This window comes from Octopus sinensis, linkage group LG4, assembly GCF_006345805.1.
Source record: "Octopus sinensis linkage group LG4, ASM634580v1, whole genome shotgun sequence".
Lineage (NCBI taxonomy): Eukaryota > Metazoa > Mollusca > Cephalopoda > Octopoda > Octopodidae > Octopus > Octopus sinensis.
In genome coordinates, this window is record NC_043000.1 from 129,931,255 (window position 1) to 129,951,219 (window position 19,965).

The window sequence follows — 19,965 nt, forward strand, 5'->3', positions numbered from 1 at the left end:
AAGATCAAAAATATTCCAGCGCTGATCATCACATCTTTATAGATATAAAGGACTTCATTGTATGATTCCTTTTTTGTTATAGATAACATGAGATGATATGCAGTTATAAAGCTCCTGTGAATACCATTTATTACAGTTTTAAGAGTCATGCTCGAGGGAATCTGATGGATCTGATCCATATCGAAACTATATCTCTTTTATATTTAAATACAGCAATAGGACGAGAGACACTCCTTCCAGTTTTATAATATTCTCCATATATACTGTGCTAACCTTTGCACATCAACGGTTCTTCGGTACAGTTACATAACATGAACCACTTGAATACATCGTGTGCGTGAAGCAGTATAGTCTGTTGCTGTTGGTATTGCATTTTGTTGCATAAGAAACCCACAATCTAGCGGACCTAGGATCAAAAACATTCCATTTGTAATGACATCCGCGTGAACATAATTTTCAGGAGTGTTGTATACAAGATCGCATTATATAATGCGTTCATTTACCATGGCGGTATGGTAGAATTTGATAGCGGTTTGGCTGCGATTTCTTGGTCATATGCCTCCTATAAGACCACCTGGCTGGTTCGTACAATGCTTTGATCTTTCCTTTAGCAGACTGGTATCCTATGGATTTGGTCAAGCCTGTTTTTGAACTCTTTCACTCCAAAGCATACAAACATGTGCACATCTCTTTAGTCACATATATATAAAAGAATTTAAATATGCATTTATAGGAGAGTGCAATCGGACTGTACCACAATCATAACTTTAGCAAAGTCTGGGGTGACCCAAATGAAACAACATCTGAACCAAGAACTGAATTAAGCTAAACATTTGTAACATAGAACACTTATCGCTTATTCTATGTCACTCCCACACATCCATACACAATCTTAATTATCAACAATGTCTACTAAAGAAACGCCGACAAGAACTTTTTTTAAAAGTCGCTTTTAAGTAAATGACCCCATCCTATCCCCAATCTGTTATATATCTACAAACGTATCCACTGTAGTATCTACAATGTAGAAGCTATGGGAATGTTTACAATGCGGTTAGAATTCTAGGTCAATCCCTGTACTAAGATTTAGATTCCAGGTTAATCCATTAAAGATTTCATTTGTTGAGAAGTAAGAAAGCAATGTAAACTTGAGATTTGTAAAGTATGTGGCACATGGGAAACCGAAGAGTATTTTCTAAACCCAGTTTTGATTTGCGTTTGTGTATTCTTTAAATTGTTCCCAAGCTTCCGTTTTACAACACTGTGTTAGAAATGTGGAAATCTAAAGAGCCAACATAGTCATTCGACACAGCTTACTGAACAGTGATTAAAAAGCTAGCATTAGTTAATTATAAAGTGAGAGGAAAAATTATATTTCTTTAAAATAATTTGACTTTTTCAGCAGATACTAACTTAATTTTTCTTATGCTTTTTATACGTCGACTCTCCTTCAAATGTCAAGGAACATAAATTTCCTTCAAATGCTAAGGGTAGTTAAAGAACATGAATTAGATTATGAAATAATAATTCATTCTAGTTCAAACAGCTTTCACAAATGACTTACTAACTGTATCGTTGCAGCTGAGTGAGCACTAAAGCCTTATCGTCAAACTTGGATTCAAGTAAAAATAAAAATTAAAACAAATACAAGCATTATAATCATGTACTGATCAGAACATTTTTTCTAATCAAAAAGATCTGGATGGATGTTACCCATGGTGACATATTAACGTTTTAATGTTACTTTATAGAATATATTTGTATACTTGAAGCTAAAAGAAAAAATTATATGCAATATGCAATGCAAATAACCTAATACACACGCGTGCACACATACACACAAATATATGCTTTATTTGTGGGTTACAAAAGGCTACCAATGGTTTCAAATCAAGAGAGATCTATATAATTGTTCAACCGCATTAGGGATAAAATCCGAAAAGAACGAAGTGGAAAATGAAAACTTTGACCATCTAGTTTCCTGGACCAATTGGTTTCTGATTTTAGTTTTGCAAATAAGATAATTTGCTAGGTGAAATCGTCATCAACAGGTACACCCCAGATCAAATATATAGGACATTTATCTGTAAATGTAATATGTGACAATTATTCAGTAGCCATGATAAAACTCCAAGTTTCGGATGCCGAGGTGGAAATATACGCCGTCATCTCTTCAGTTATCCGGCCATCGGATAAATGCTAACCTCGGTATCCGAAACTCGGAGTTTTATCATTGCTACCGAATAATTGTCACATATTACATTTACAGATATATATATATATATATATATATATATATATATATATATATACGACAGGCTTCTGTCAGTTTCTGTCTACCAAATGTACTCAGAGGGCTATAGTGGAAGACTGTTGCTCAAAGTTCCACCCAGTGGAAATGAATCCAGACGCATGAGGTTGGGAAGAAAGTTTCTTACCACACGGCCGTATATATAGTTAAAAATATAGAGGTGCACGAGGGTTCCCACATAAGTTAATCAAAGAAATAGTCTATGTGAAACACAGTTTCTTACAATTACAAATTGGAAACGGGTATCAACGTTTCCATGTTGTATAGGAGAGCAATTGTAAAGAACTGCCCTACATGAGACCATTCGTAATCATATTAAGCCACAAATAAGGAATATTTATCCACTAATGCGGTTTAGATAACCCATCATCATTGTCCGACAGCAGCGTGTGCGTATGTGTATGTGTGTGTATGCGCGCGAGCGTGCATGTGCTTGTGCAATATAAGTCATCCTCGTGGCTCACCGCTAACGTATTAACATAAAGATATCTCGAAGGTTTCTGTGGGAGATATTTAGCATCTTAAAATTTTAAATAAAAAATATGCAATATTTCTGATAATGTAATCAGAAATAATTTGTCTCCATACAATCGGGGATTAGATAATGATAGTATCTTTGTCTGAATTGAGCCGGAGTTGAAGCCTAAATGGAATCAATAAAAGGATGGAAAAAGAGAGTCTCAACGACTATTTTACATCTTAAAAAGGCATTTGTTACCGTTGTTAATAGAAGGGAACTAAATCATTTTATAACGTCAGTGGAAAATAAAAGACTACATTTGAGTCGATAAAGAAGTCTCTGTGTAGTTATGCGTGTTGCATGAAATAGCCATCAAATCTATCTCTTTCACTGGAGGAGTTAGATTTGATGGCAAAAAGTTAGTGCCATAAAAACTTGCGAAAAACACTGGTTAATGTAATCCGAGGTATCGAAAAATCACAAAATGCGATTGGGCAGTAAATGCAGTTAATCCCAAGGAATAAAAGACAGACAAAGAATAAACGGAAAAGAAAAAGACTAACAACAAATAACTATGAAATATGTGACTTAATTTTTATTCCTAGTTACAACAAAAATCTTCATTTGCGACAGACGCTCTAATCTAGTTGTCTTATTTATAATTAACAATATATCATTCATATAGTCTCTCCTGGGGCAGAATGAAGGCGTTTTTTTTTTCTTCTTAAGATAAAATAAGGCATATAATTATAGACTATAATTAGACATTAATCATCATCAGGCTAATACTTCATGTCCTGTTTAAGGAATTTCGTTATACCCTAAAGTGAGATACTTATCTCTGCTTCCTTGAGCATTCATAGCTAATTATGAGTTTATAATTAACCTAGCATTAAGATATTGGAAACAAACGTTGATAATTTCGGAATATCGTCCGTGCTTATTCCCAGCAGCAGAAGTAGAGGAACAGCAACTCAGCAACCGCAGCAGTAGTTGTTGTTGTCGTCGCCATAGCAGCAACAGCAGCAGCAGCAGTAGTAGAGGTGGTGGTACATGCAGTAGTAGCAGTTTATCTACTGTCAACCCATTTCTAATAGATCTGTGAGTAAATGTGATCCGGCTCTGAACTTCCTGCTTAATCCCATCCAGACTGTAGAGGGTGTACATAGTTCAATGTGTACGGTTTTTTTTTTTTTTGAAAGGTAGTAGGGCGTGAGTTGCATGATTGTTTTAGTACTCACTTTTTTTATCGCCTTTTTTGCCGCAGCTCAGTATTGTAATTTCATAAAATGAAGACTTTTAGACAATGGTATAATACAGAGGCAATTGTGCTAGTTGCAGAATGGACTACTAATGAAAATTAACTCCTTTTACGAATCATTAAGAAAAGTTTCATTTGCATAACTAGTGGCATTTTATACATTTTCACACCTTGCTGAAATGAGATAATTTATAATTAAGTATTCGTCTTAATTATAGAAGAACAATTTGGTGTCTTCTCAGATATTAATGTTCATATGATTATTCCATTGGCCGCTGAAATAGTTGGAATAACATATTGCCACTTCTTTATGTAGGTTCAAAATATGTAAATGTTTTTACTATACAAAACTTAACAGAAACCAAGGAAAATCTTGGTTTGTATGTTAGATTCTGCACACAGACAATATCACACACACACATGCATAAACACACTTATACATACATATGTGTATGTGTGCACGCATTTACATGTTTATATTTTGGGTAGGTCGGGAATGTAGAATCAGTGAATTTAGAAACTCAAACATATCCTGCGAACTGCTGTTGCACTACTACTACTACTACTACTATACTACTACTACTACTACTACTACTACTACTACTACTACTACAGCAGCAACAACAAAAATATACACAAATGCATTGCAGTAACGAGATGTCTTGTATATTATTGAAAGACAATGTAAGTTTGAAAATAACCATACATTTCATATGCTGTCAATATATTCTTGGCTTCAAGACTTAACGATATACTTTAGCAGCCATCTCCCAGCAATTTACTGAACGGTTCGTGTCATAACTTTATATATATCAGAGGTCACCTAGCAATATACTTTTCATATACTCATATCCGAGTAAAAATTTCTGTGTATTGCACCTTGGTAATATTTCCCATGTATCACGGCAGAGTTATATTTTTAAATGTTGTAATTAATGAGTTTCGACTTCCGTAAGTAATTACACTTTTGTGCTTGTATTGGGATTTCATAAATTCCATTTGCTTTACCTTCCAAACCTCAAATCGAGTACCAAATGCGAGATACATTTTGAGTCATACATACATTTTATAAACGCAGATTCATAAAAATGGCTGTTAAAGATTAAAAGGCTTGGAACACCCAGAATTATCGTATAGAGTATCTTCAGTTTACATCAGATATTAAAAACATGTTCAACACATTACGTACACACACACACTCGCGCGCGCGCGCGTGTGTATGTGTGTGTGTATGTATGGTGTACAGTGAAATGGAAATATAATCTAAGGACAGAGCATAAGTTTCAGATATAACACACAGGCGTAGCTGTGTGGTAAGAAGCTTACTTCCCAATCATATGGTTCCGGGTTCAGTCCCGCTGCGTGGCACTTTGGACAATTGTCTTCTACTATAGCCTCGGTCCGATCAAAGCTGTGGGAGTTGATTTGGTAGAAACTGAAAGAAGCCTGTAGTATATATATATATAGAGAGAGAGTAGTGACTACTGAGGATATGCGAAGACTTGAAAAAAATGAAGAGCCAGCTTGCTTCGCAGGACGAGCAATGTTAGTATGCATATACGACATAGTGTAAGTGATTTGAGAGACAAACTGGGTATAAGAGGCATAATATGAAGTGTGCAACTGAGAATACCGCGCTGGTATGGCCATATAATACGTATGAACGAGAAGAGTTTCATCAAGTGCTGCCAATCTCTAATTGTAGAGAGAAAATGAGGGAGGACAGACCCGGGAATACGTGGGATGAAGTAGTGGTAACGAATCTACAACACGCTGGGACTCTCATATGGGATGACAGAGGACTGAGACCACTGGTGGTTTGTTGTGCTTGAAAAGACACGTCAAGCAATGTAAAAACGTGGTTGCCCTTGCAGACAGGCTCGTCCGTTGCAACCCTCTCAAACTGAGTAAGCCTAATCTTGCGGGTCGTAAGTGCTGGTACCATGTAAAAGGCACCCGTGCCCGTCCTGCGTAAAGGCACACAGTAAACTCTGTAAAGTGGTTAGCGTTGTAAAGGGCATCCTGCCGTAGAAACATTACCACAACAGACATGGCGACTAAACAGCCCTTCACCCGGTCATCTCCTGTCAAACCGTCCAACTCATTCCAGCATGGAAAACGGATGTTAGAAGAATATATATATATATATATATATATATATATATATATATATATATATATTATATATATATATACATGAAAGCGTCTACGGAAAGGATCAGAGAAACTGTAAATCAAATTTACTATTTTCATTTCTTCCTTTTTCAGTATGACTTATCGACCAGCACTAACATTAATGAACTTTGTACATTCAAACAGATTGATATACAGTTTTGATATTATTGACTGCTATGAACATTCAAGCTTACACCCGTCCTCCTAATTCATAATGCTAAATTTATCTGAACATGTTGCTTTGTCAACACTGAAACATTTTAATTTGTTAACATTGAAATATTTTAATTTGTCACCATTGAAACTTTTAAATATGTCTTTTTTTTAAATTCATAATTTTAGACTTTTACCATTGATAAACAAAGATGTTTTTTCTAATTCATAATTTTAAAAGTTTACCATTGATAAAAAAAAATATTGTTGAAACTAAATCGGTATATATGTACATAAATGTATTTTAAAGATTTACAATATTTTAAAATTTAGGTGCATTTTTAACAACACATTTTTTCTCTCTCTCTCTGTATATATATATATATATATATATATATATAATATATATATATATATATATATACATATATATATATATATGTATATTTATTTATTTTATCTAATTTCAGCTCACGAGCTGTGGCCATGCTAGGGCACCGCCATTAAGTATTATGACCCCGACGTGATATATATATATATATATATATATATATATATATATATATATATATATAAACAATAAATTGAATAGAAAGATTCAATTGACAATCCATATTTTTTTATATTATAATATAACATACTATACTCTGAATATAATGTAATATATAATAGCATAAAAAAAATCATTAGAAAACCAAAATAGCCAAGCATTTGTTTCGAAAAACTAGTAATATTTTGATATCCATTATTATTGCCAAATCTATATCTATGAGTAATATACGTTATAGTTATTGTAGCTCTAAGTTTATCTTCATATCTATTATGTAATTCTCCCTCCGTTAAGCTAAATAAATAAAAACATTCTTTTGTTACTCTAAACAATTTTTTTATATCAAAAACTTTAAATAAAAGAGATGTTATATATTACCAATATAATGGTATATTATCATATATATTTATTTACACGTTTTATTACAGTCCTTAGATTAAGTAAGAACCTGATATTTAATTTATATACCTATATATTGTTGTTGTATACTACTATAATAGCCGACGATTTTTATTATATTTGTATTCATATTCTTATTTTTTCTATTTAATATGACTTATAATATGTATTTTTGAATTTGATCCGTTAACAATAATACCACTAAGATAAATAACCTGAGGACGCTCTGGTCGATTTATGTATTAGGTATAGCCTAGATAAACACTCTACAAGGGAAGAAACACGTGTAGCGTCTTCTTCCCCTACAGACTAATAACAGGTAAGTTATATATATTTTTTCAAATATTTTTTCAAATAATTTTATTGTATTTTATAGTAGGTTTTTTTAAAAAATGCTTAAATTATTTTATTGGATATGACTTTCTATGTGTATTCCATAAATAAGGTTATCCTGGAATAGGAGTTGCGCTTCTATTGGCAAAATCCCAAATTTGTAATAATATTATAAATGATACTGCTTACATTGTGTTAGTAAAGTGTAAGATAGTAAATGTCCTGATAACCTGGAATACTTATGATTTCCTAAGATTTTAAAAATATTCATATATATATGTATATATATATACATATACTATATCTATATATGTATATATATATCTACATGCATATATATATATTTTTTTATAGACATGGATCAGACATAGATATACATACGTACATGCACATATATACGTACATACACATATACGCACATATATATGTACATACACATATACGCACATATATACGTACATACACACACACATATATATATCCACGCACATATCCACGCTGTATATAGCTATGGCTACGGTGCGGTCACACTAGGAATTTGCATCAGTTTGGAATTCCTATCTCGTTCAAGACATTGACCTCGAAATTGTTCAGGGACGTGCAACCACGCGAATACTCTCCATCAGGCATCGACCATACTCTGAACGCATTGCTTCCCTAGGTATAGATATATTGAGGGTCCGATGTCTGGCAACTGACTTGGTAAACACGCACAAAATTATTAACCATCGTGCCAACAACTAGCTTGAGTAACATTTTGAACTCCATGTGTCTAACACACGTGGGCATGAGTAGAAAGTGAGAAAACAGACTTTCCTATGACTTTCGGAAGCATGGAACAAACTATCTGCCTCAGTTGTTAGTTGCCGAAGCATTGCATCCTTTCAAACCTCCATGCTTCCTGAAAATCGCCGATTCTACACCTGATATCCCCACCTCCATAAGCATTCACATATGTATATCATGACTCATACACTGTTCACTTTCCTGACATATGTACATAATTCTATGTACTATACCGGCACCTTTGATGGGTAGTAGTGCACCTGAGCACGACACACAATAATTTCATTATCAGTATATCATTATTAATATATACGTATTTACGTATATGCATATGCATATACATATATATATATAATATATATATATATATATATATATATATATATATATATGTACGTATATAGGTATGTACATGTATATATATATATACACATACCTATGTACGTACATATACGTATATTTATAAATGTATACGTATAAATACACACACAAAAACATATATTCATATATATATATATATATATATATGTACGTATATAGGTATGTACATGTATGTATATATATATATATATATATACACATACCAATGTACGTACATATACGTATATTTCTAAATGTATACGTATAAATACACACACATAAACATATATTCATATATATATATATATATATATATATATATTATATATATACACGCACATACATTCATATATATATATATACACGCATATACATTCATATATATATACACACAAATACATGCATATATATACACACAAATACATGCATATATATACAAACAAATACATGCATATATATACAAACAAATACATGCATATATATATATATATATATATATATATATATATATGTGTGTATATCTAAACTTAGATAAGCTTAGATATGTTTCGAATAAAGATTGGTCCAGGCCATATGTAACTTAGGAGCAACACCTGATAGGATTATCTAAATCGTTTCAAGTCAAGTTTTGTGGTATCATGGTCCACTCGAGTCGGGAGTTCTTGTTGAGTGAGTTGTATCCAGGTATATACATACATTCCTATATATATATATATATATATATATATATATATATATATATATATATAGGCGCAGGAGTCGCTGTGTGGTAAGTAGCTTGCTTACCAACCACATGGTTCCGGGTTCAGTCCCACTGCGTGGCACTTTGAACAAATGTCTTCTGCTATAGCCCCGGGCCGACCAATGCCTTGTGAGTGGATTTGGTAGACGGAAACTGAAAGAAGCCTGTCGTATATATGTATATATATATATATATGTGTGTGTGTGTTTGTGTGTCTGTTTGTCCCCTTAGCATTGCTTGACAACCGATGCTAGTGTGTTCGGTAAAAGAGACCGATAGAATAAGTACTGGGCTTACAAAGAATAAGTCCCGGGTCGATTTGCACGACTAAAGGCGGTGCTCCAGCATGGCCGCAGTCAAATGACTGAAACAAGTAAAAGAATATATATATATATATATATATATATATATGTACACCAATGCACACAGAAATACACACATTCACACACACATGTATATAAACATATATGTAGACATATTTACATGAACATATAATTTGACATCGGGTTAATTGTATAATTACGTATTACTTAAAAGTACACATGTACACACAAGCAAACACACAGTCATACTCCTAGATACACTCATGTATATGCGCACGGGTACATCCACAAATATTTACATAAAAACATTCATGCATCTCGCCTAATAAAAAACATGTGTTCCACATTTGTTGAAAGACGGAGAAGTACGAGAATGTGATCTAAATACTTGCACACATACGTGTACCGTAGACTTCAGGTGAGTAAACACACACATACTCTCATATATATATATATTGGTGTGTATATGTGTGCTAGTGTGTACGAGAGTGTGTGAGGGAGAGAGGAAGAGAGATTCAAATCTGTAGAAAGCAATTTTGTTTTCTATGAAGTTTCATAAGAAATTGCTTTCGCTTGCAAGACTTAAAACAAGTGACTAAATTTAGATTTGTACCAGACAGACATTCGCAAGCCAGAATGAAATGTGGCTTTTCAGACAGTGGTCTATATCTCAGCAATTACAACACACACACACACATATACACACACTCGTGTGTGTGTGACTGTGTATATATGTGAAAATACACACATGTATTCATATAGCCATATATAATGCAATTCGTAAAAATATATGACTTTTCAGAGCGTCTATATACACAAGTAGATACACGCGAGACACACGTTTCGTGCGGGTTTACTCATCAGTTTATACACACACACACACACACATATATGTAGGGTTATCTATCTATCTATCTATCTATCTATCTATCTATCTATCTATCTATCTATCTATCTATCTATCATCTATCTATCTATCTATCTATCTATCTATCTGCCTATATACACGGAGATTATATATACGTGTGTAAATTATACACATTTATATAAATATATATATATATATATATATATGTGTGTGTGTGTGTGTGTGTGTGTGTGTGTGTGCCAACATATAATTTACATACGTATATATAATCTCAGTGTATGAACATACATAATTTCAGTCATGTATGTATACGTACACTCGCACACATTCACACACATAACTACATCAGTAACTAGTTAACCCTTCAAACTACCAATTTTACTTCCAGACAAATTAAGCATGAAGCCGTAGATGTAAGTGCATCCATGCATACATAAATACCATTGTATATGACTATGATACATATCACACAAGGCTACAAATATAATCATATTCCAAAGAACATGTACACATATGTACGAATAATTCTATATATATGTGTGCTCTCATAAACCGATACACACACATTTATATGCATATATTCTTTTATAAGTTATTCATTTACTGCTTGTATGACCAACTACATAATAATTACATCCAAAAGTACTTATACACTACATAATCCTCTTCATCATTAAAATTATTGCCAGCACAGATTTTAGCATCATCAGCACCCTTCCCCTCCTTCTCCTCCGCCTCATCATCATCATCATCGTCATCACTAAAGCCACCACAGCCCGCACTATCAACGCTACCCCGTCGTCACTGCTACCTTAACAACCGCTCTCATCATCATCATTATCATCATCTCTTATCTTCCACATTATTCTCATTACTACTGAACACCAACTTTCTGTAGACAACTTCAGTTAATGGTAGTTAAGTTAAATGTTAAGGGTTAAAGATGTTAATTGTTAAATCTCAGGTCAGCTCACTGCACAGACAGGATTAAAAGTATTCTGCCTGCGACCATCTCGTCTCACCACCACTTTTCTTTTTAAAAACTGTGGAACTTGATGAGCTTAAAATTAGGCTGTATTTCTACTAGTTCTTTATCTATGTCCCTCTTTGAGTACTACTTTGTTCTGGTGGAAATTGAAGCACTTCGTCGGTTACGACGACGAGGGTTCCGGTTGATCCGAATCAACGGAACAGCCTGCTCGTGAAATTAACGTGTAAGTGGCTGAGCACTCCACAGACACGTGTACTCTTAACGTAGTTCTCGGGGATATTCAGCGTGACACAGAGAGTGACAAGGCCGGCCCTTTGAAATACAGGTACAACAGAAACAGGAAGTAAGAGTGAGAGAAATTGTGGTGAAAGAGTACAGCAGGGATCACCACCATCCCCTGCCGGAGCCTCGTGGAACTTTTAGGTGTTTTCGCTCAATAAACACTCACAAGGCCCGGTCTGGGAATCGAAACCGCGATCCTATGACCGCGAGTCCGCTGCCCTAACCACTGGGCCATTGGTGGAAATACATAGCTATTCGAGGGTTAAAAACTAGCTATATAGACATTTCTCTCCAAATTCTTACACATTGACATGTGTAGGTTGAACCATGTGAAATGTTAGAGAGAAAAACCTAGCTGTTTCTTACAATACATACATCGAAAGCCAAACTTTCTTAGAGGCCCTTAAATTACTTGTGTGGATAACCAATTTGCTATTTGTTACATGGAATGCCAAAACCTTATACAGACCCTTACTTGCCATATGAACCACGGTTGAAAATGACTAATGTAGAGGATTGCTTGTTGGCATGTTTAGGCTTTAAATGCACTTTATTTACATTATTTACATTTGACGGATATTTGTCCTCATCTTGTTTGTTGTTAACACAACATACGGCTGATATACCCTCCATCCTTCATCAGGTGTCTTGGCGAAATTTCGAACCTGGGTTCTCATTCCTCAGGTATTTTTCGATGTTGTTGTTATTATTATTATTATTATTATTATTATAATTCAGGTCACTACCTGGAACCGAAGTCGGAATCTTGGTATTAGTAGCCCACGCTCTTAACCACTACGCCATAATAATAATAATAATAATAATAATAATAATAATAATAATAACAATAATAATAATAATAATAATAATAATAATAATATCAAAAAATACCTTAGGAACGAGAACCCAGGTTCGAAATTTCCCCAAGACACTTGATGAAGGCTGGAGGATATATCAACCGAAGCGTTGAGTTAACAACAAACAAGATGAGGTCAACTATCAGTCAAATGTAAATAGCGCAATTAATTCAAATAAGGTACATAATTCCTCATCTCTTAAATATAGAACTGTGTTAAAATGTATTATTTCTGTGTTCTCGATAACGTCTGTATATTTAAAAAAATAAACGTCTCTAATGTAGGCCTCACTATTTCGTGGAAAACTTTTTGTGTACTGTTTAACCAGACATACGATTCGTATAGATTTGACCAGGGAATAATGAATACATCAGCAGTAACCAATGAGAAAAGCAAAGCAGACAACAGAAACAGCCTAACAGAAGAGTTTTTACGTGGTCAATTGACTTGCTAGAAATAGTAACTAAATATTTTTCGTATGGCTCCCGACTGTTTCTTAAAGTGTTAAATACGTCAAAATATGTAGTCTGAGACAAGATACATCTGAGTTAATTGCGGAATAGTCACGGCGGGAACGCCTTTGAACAGCTTTTCTATCAGATTTTTGCTTAGGGCTAAATAATAATACAAACAGCATCAACATAGCCAGCAAAAAATAAACGGGAACGAAAACAACACTAAACAACAAAAAGAAAATTAACCGAAGAAGAAGAAGAAGAAGAAGAAGAAGAAGAAGAAGAAGAAGAAGAAGAAGAAGAAGAAGAAGAAGAACAACAACAACAACAACAACAACAACAGCAACAATGGTGCAAACTAAAGTAAATCGATCTATCTGCGAGGTTAACAGTGTATTTTGTTTCATTGTAAGATTTTCATTGTCTGCGATTTTAGCTGAAATTTTTGTTTCTTTCTTCCGGTTGTCATGACGGCGTGGATGTAAAGAATGGAGATGACTCGCCAATGGGACAACAGAATATTCTGTGTGTGTGTATGTGTGTGTGTGTGAAGAAAGTATGTGAAAAGGAAAAAAAACGATGGCGAATGAAAACGTGAAAATAAAAAAGAACGTGAATAATATTCAAATAGACATTTTCTGAGAATGTCAGAAACATAGGAGAATTGAGAAAGAGAGATACAGGGCCACAGAGAAAGAGATACAGAGAAGAGCATGAGATAAAGAAAGAAACATAGAAAAAGTGAGAGAGAAGTAAATAGCGATGTTTATGTAAAGGTGCAAATGAGAGAGAAACAGAGAGTAAAGCAGAGCTGAAGATAGATCCAAGAAAGAGAAGTAGAGTGAATATGCGAGCGTGCAATATACGAGAATGTATTATTAATCACAACAATTCTTTCGACACGTATAGCATTGATCCCTCACGGGCGGGACATTCAATAACTGGTTCAGAAACATCCGGTGGTGCAGATGTGTTTCGTCGGGTGATAAATAGACACAACTCGTTAAAATAATAATTCTGTAATTCATATTCTCATTTCGTAGAAAGAAAAGTGGCAAAACGAAGGAAATATATTCATTTACATAGAAGATCAAAAATAAAATCACAGATGCAGGGAAGTAATGAACACACACTACAGTATGTTTGAACCAAGATCGCTGGAAAATTGTTTGCCGCTTTGGGCAAATGTTTTCCTAAATCTAATCGATATCATGCTAATTTTATGCATCTATATACCAACAAAAGGGATGTACACCGCAATGAAAAACATCAATTACGGCCAAATTATAATAGTAGAAATGCTTATGATACAGCTAATACGGTAAACATATCGGGAAATGGATTCGGAAACAGACTTATATACAAATAAATATGATGAATGCTCATGCAGAGAAAAAGCAAAATGCCCATTGGTGAACCTCTGTATGAGTACGAATCTTGTATATAAATGTACAGTGCACACAAGGGATGGGCGTATGTTTACACTGGGCAGACGGCTGAATCATTATAGTAACCATGTTGCCAGTTTTAAGACAATCAATAAGAGACATTCAACATCTTTGGCCGATTTTGTATAGCGACAGAAGGAGGATAAAATTAAGTACAGCATAACGTGGCCCATAGTAAGGCACGCGAAACTATGCAATATCATTTCCAGAAGATGCCGTCTCTGCTCCAGTCCATTCTGTGGACTCATGAGAAGATCATTAATGGAATTTCTGAAAGACTCAAGATGCCTACACGCATATAAGTGTACTTTCGCAGAATGCATTGGGAATGTATTTGAGTAACTTTTAACATAATTTACTTTAAGGTATGGATGAATCAAGTTTACTTTTAACCTCCCCATTTTTATAAACAACAAGATGCTATTTAACTCGCTTTATGATCATGTGTGCATCAAACCACATGTGTGCGTATGCTTACATTTTCGCGGATACTTGTATGAGTGTACACACGCCATGCAGCTTGTGCGAGGGCGTTCATACATCCATATTTGTTAACGGTTATTTTTAATAGTTTTTCCCGCTGTATTGTGTGTTAATTTCTTTTCTGCATCTGTAATTTTATTTTTGATCATCGACGCAAATGAAGATATTTCCTTCGTTTTGTCGCTTTTCTTTCTACGAAATGAGGAAATACATCGGGGAACTATTACTGTAACAAGTTGTATCTATTTATCCCGCGATGAAACACATCTCCACCGCCGGATGTTTCTGAACCAGCTGTTGAATGTACCAGCCATGAGCGATCGATGTTAGACATGTCGAAGCAATTGTCTTGATTAACAATAAATTCTCGTATATTCCATCCTCTGTCTTTCATTTGCCATATACATAACGATCACTGTGAAAGTGACCATGCTTTACCAGTAAGCTACGACGTGTAAACCATTCGGTTTATTATCCAATACAAACATACTAATATGTACACACAAACACAGACAAACATAATTCTATGTTTGTTCTTTTACACTATTAAGCTCTCTGAACCAATGTTTACCTGAACAAAGATTCAAATATTCATTACTTTGATTCACGTCGAGATTTCGTTCGAAATGGCAGCCAATGAACATCCGTGTTGTACTTGCGAAATATTTACCGTGTAACTTCTGCTTGCGAGTTCCTTTCGCCTAAACATGGCATACCACCATCGTTAAATAGTTAAATGCACATGGATTCCTTGATGTCATTTTATGAAGTTGTTTTAACACTTTTCCATATTTATCATAATGTCTAATGTTGCAGTCGTAAAAATCCTAACCATTTTTTTTACTGTTTATGGAGAATTTTGCTGTCTTATTCATTAAATTGAACCGGTTGAAATATGTTGCGATGAGCAAAACATGTGTTCCTACATCCTGTATTAATAGTAAAGTCACTTTAAGACATAGTTTGAGTTATACAGAGTTATTTTTGCTTTAAGAAGAAAATAATGCAAAGCGATTTTCGTTCATTTTATTTGTCTGAGTCGTACCTTGATTCGTTTCAAACGTTGGTCAATAATAAGTGGTTTTGTGCTTGCGGTCAAGTATTTTGCGATTATTACTGTCTATATGTCGAAGTTTGCCGATAACAAGAATTCGGTTTTCTGAAACTCGACCTGTCTTAAAAATAGAGAGTTGTTTTTCCACAAAAGAAAAAGTTATTTAGCAAAGAAATGTGCAAAAAGAAATGATAGATAAAATAGCTAGCTTGCTAGATAAGGTAGAAAGTGAGTAAGAGTATTAGCCGATAGAGTGGTACTCAGAAAGGTAAATCTAGCAGGAGCTAGAAACGGAGATTAGATAAGCAAATTGGATACAGCCAAATATTAGTACGACCAGAGAGAGAGAGAGAGAGAGAGAGAGAGAGAGAGAGAGAGAGAGAGAGAAATGTTGGGAGTTTACGAGTAACTGGGAGGATGGGGAAAAGCTACAGAAAAGCGAATAGAATACATTTTTGATCTATAAGGAAAGAAAATATCAGAGGATGGTTTTTAGATAAATAGATAGATAGGCAAAGGCACAATAGGAGGAATAATTAGAAATGGAAAGATAACATTTAGCTGAGAGAGAGAGAGAGAGAGAGAGAAACAGAGAGAGAAAGTGAGGTATACAGAGTCAATGTAGTAGGAGAGAAAAAAGAGGGACATAGATAGAGAGAACTATACACTGTGACAAATATAGTACATAAGGACTAAAGGATACAAAAGACAATGAAATTGAAGAATTGGAACTAAAGATAAGAGAGAGAGAGCGGGGAGAGAGGGATATTGAAGTTGTTGAGGTCAAAATGCCACAAAATATATCGAGAAAATAGTTGTACCAGAATTAACGGTACAACATGAAAATGGCTTCCCTTTCAAAACATCAGCCATTTAGCTTATTTGGTTTCTCCTGTCCTTTACAGTTTCAGGTCAATCTCACCCTTCTTTCTCTCTCTGACCATCTACTTTACAATCTTTCCGTAGCCACAAGCTCAATACCATTCCTTATCGCGTTTGATGTATCTCTATTTTTCTATCTTCCTCAGTCTTTCGTCTTACGTTTGCTTTTTCTTTCTTTCGTTCTTCATTGTTTAATCTTTCTTGTTCCTTTATTCGGATATTCTCCTTTCCTATGTATATTTAATCTATTTCTATCTCACTGTTTTACAATTTCGGTTATTTATTCCGTACACATCATACACAATCTTTGAACTTTTTATGCCCATTCCTACCTCTCTCACGTCTGTTTGCCTGTCTATTTACCTGCGAGTCTGTGTGTTTGTCTTTTACAATTCTCAATGATCTCGTCTCACCTTATCTATTTTCAATATACGTCTTTTTTCCATAACTTTATTCCAGCTATTTTGCTGGTTATTAAACATTGTTATTATTGAAGGTACGCACAGTTCTCTCCTTGTGAGAGTTGAAAACAACTCATGGCGTGACGTCAAGACAAAAGACGGAATTTATGGGCATAATCTACCCATCATTACAAGTGTTGTTCAACACAGCGAATGTACTGAACATTTTGGCATAGTGGACGTTGTATTTTGAAGACTATCGCACTAGATGAAAGAGAGAACCAAAGTTAATGAGGGTCAAAGATTTCTAGAATGAGGCGGTGAAATGTTTCTCGGTCAGAGCCACCTGACGAAGAGGCACCCACATCATCTATGAAAAATTATATAAAGCCGTGCACAGATATATAACAATTTATTATGTAGATACATACCAAATTCACTCACATTCAGTTGTAGAACATACACGAACACTCTTACATACACATAGACATAAGCGCATAGAAATGAGGAGTCGTACACGTCACACAGTTCGTGCTATAATACACACAGAGATATACTACAAACGCTTACAGCGCTTTAATTACCACCTGTAAATAGATATTCTTGACGCAATCTATATAAAAAGAGAACTTTAAAGAAAAGATAATACAATGCTAAGTTTGGAATACAATGCTTTTATTAAAATGATGGATTGTTGTCGTAACATTACATATTATACATAAGCACAATTATGCACAAACACAAAGACATACGCACAACACAACCAAATAAAACAATCAGCAAGCACATTCGCTTATGCATATAAAACAATAAACAACAGTTAAAGAAACATCATGTAAACTAATCAAATTGATTTATTTATTCAAATATACAGAATACGCATATAAAGTTCAGAGAGTAGTAACACTTACAGTAATTTATCTGCTCAAAACATAACATCTGAGGAACAGAAGTACACATATCAGTGTCAGCCAACAACTAACTCTAGACACAACTAAATACTGGCAAAATAAGCTATTGCTTAGATATAGCCACCGGATATTAGTTTCAGATTTTGGCACAAGGCCAATAATTCCGTGGGTAGTCGATCACATCGACCCCAGTGTTCAACTAGTACTTATTGCATCGACTTCAAGGGGATGAAAGGCAAAGTCGACCGTGGCGGAACTTGAACGCAGAACGTAAGGACGAACGAAATACCGCTAACAATTTTATCCAGTGTGCTAACGATTCTGCCAGATATTATGATCAAGTCTGAATAATGTTGACAAAAGTTTTAATTGAAATAAAAAACTGGAAACTTGTAAGAATGCTCGGTCATTCCTGGAAGCGGATAGGATGGATGACAGAGTAGGTGAGGCATCGGGAAGCGAATGATTGTATGGTGTTAGGATTTGTCCGATTGGGGTAAAGCATTTCAGATTTCACTAGGTAACAAGTTTGCCCCACGATACAGATGCTCATAAATCTATAGATTTCTTATTTACACTATATTTGCATCATCTTATTGCATTCTTAAGTTGGTATAAAGGGGGAGATAGTTAAAGAGCGAAGATTACATGTAACGAGGCTGGGAGACGTTAGTGCATATTGTTAGGCTGGCCTAAAGCACTAAACATACTAAACCCAGCCCTGTATCAATAGATTTCCTACTGATCTTATATAATTGCTGTTTTTTGTGTTTGATTTTATTTAAACCCATTTCGGACTGATAAAGCGCTAGTCTCAAACACGGAAACATAGCTATTGCTCTGTAATTTAGACAACGTTGGTAGATACAAACGCAAGTATGATAAAAAAATGTTTTTGTGTACACACACATGCAAACAAATACACAGGCACGCGCGCGAGAACACACACACACACACTTTGTTGACTTTGTAACCATTCGAGAAAAACGTGAAATACTTATGTTATGAAACAGTGAATCTCGAAGCGCATTACGCTCTAAATATAATATGTAAATATTGAGCAACCGTCGCCATTTTCTATCTAAAAGAGTTTTCAACCCAACGTTTATATGCTAGTATTTATAGCTTTATGTGTTTAAAGATTCATTATTACAATATGTGTGTGTGTGTTGTGTGTGTGTGTGTGTGTGTGTGTGTGTGCGTGCGTGTGTGTATGTATGTATACAGTCTGAACAAAGTGGACAATCCGACACTTTGAACTCACTACCATCCTTATTCTTGTACAATTTTAATAAGCATGTGCTCTACTAAATATGTATTGAATAATCTTCCAGTTTAATGTGAACTAGATTTTATATTATAACTTTACATAAAAGCAAACACTAGTGTATATATATATATATATATATATATAAGGAGGTGCGGGAAATTTCCTGTGGGTAAAAGAAAATACAGGAGGATCACTTAATTATGATTTTAT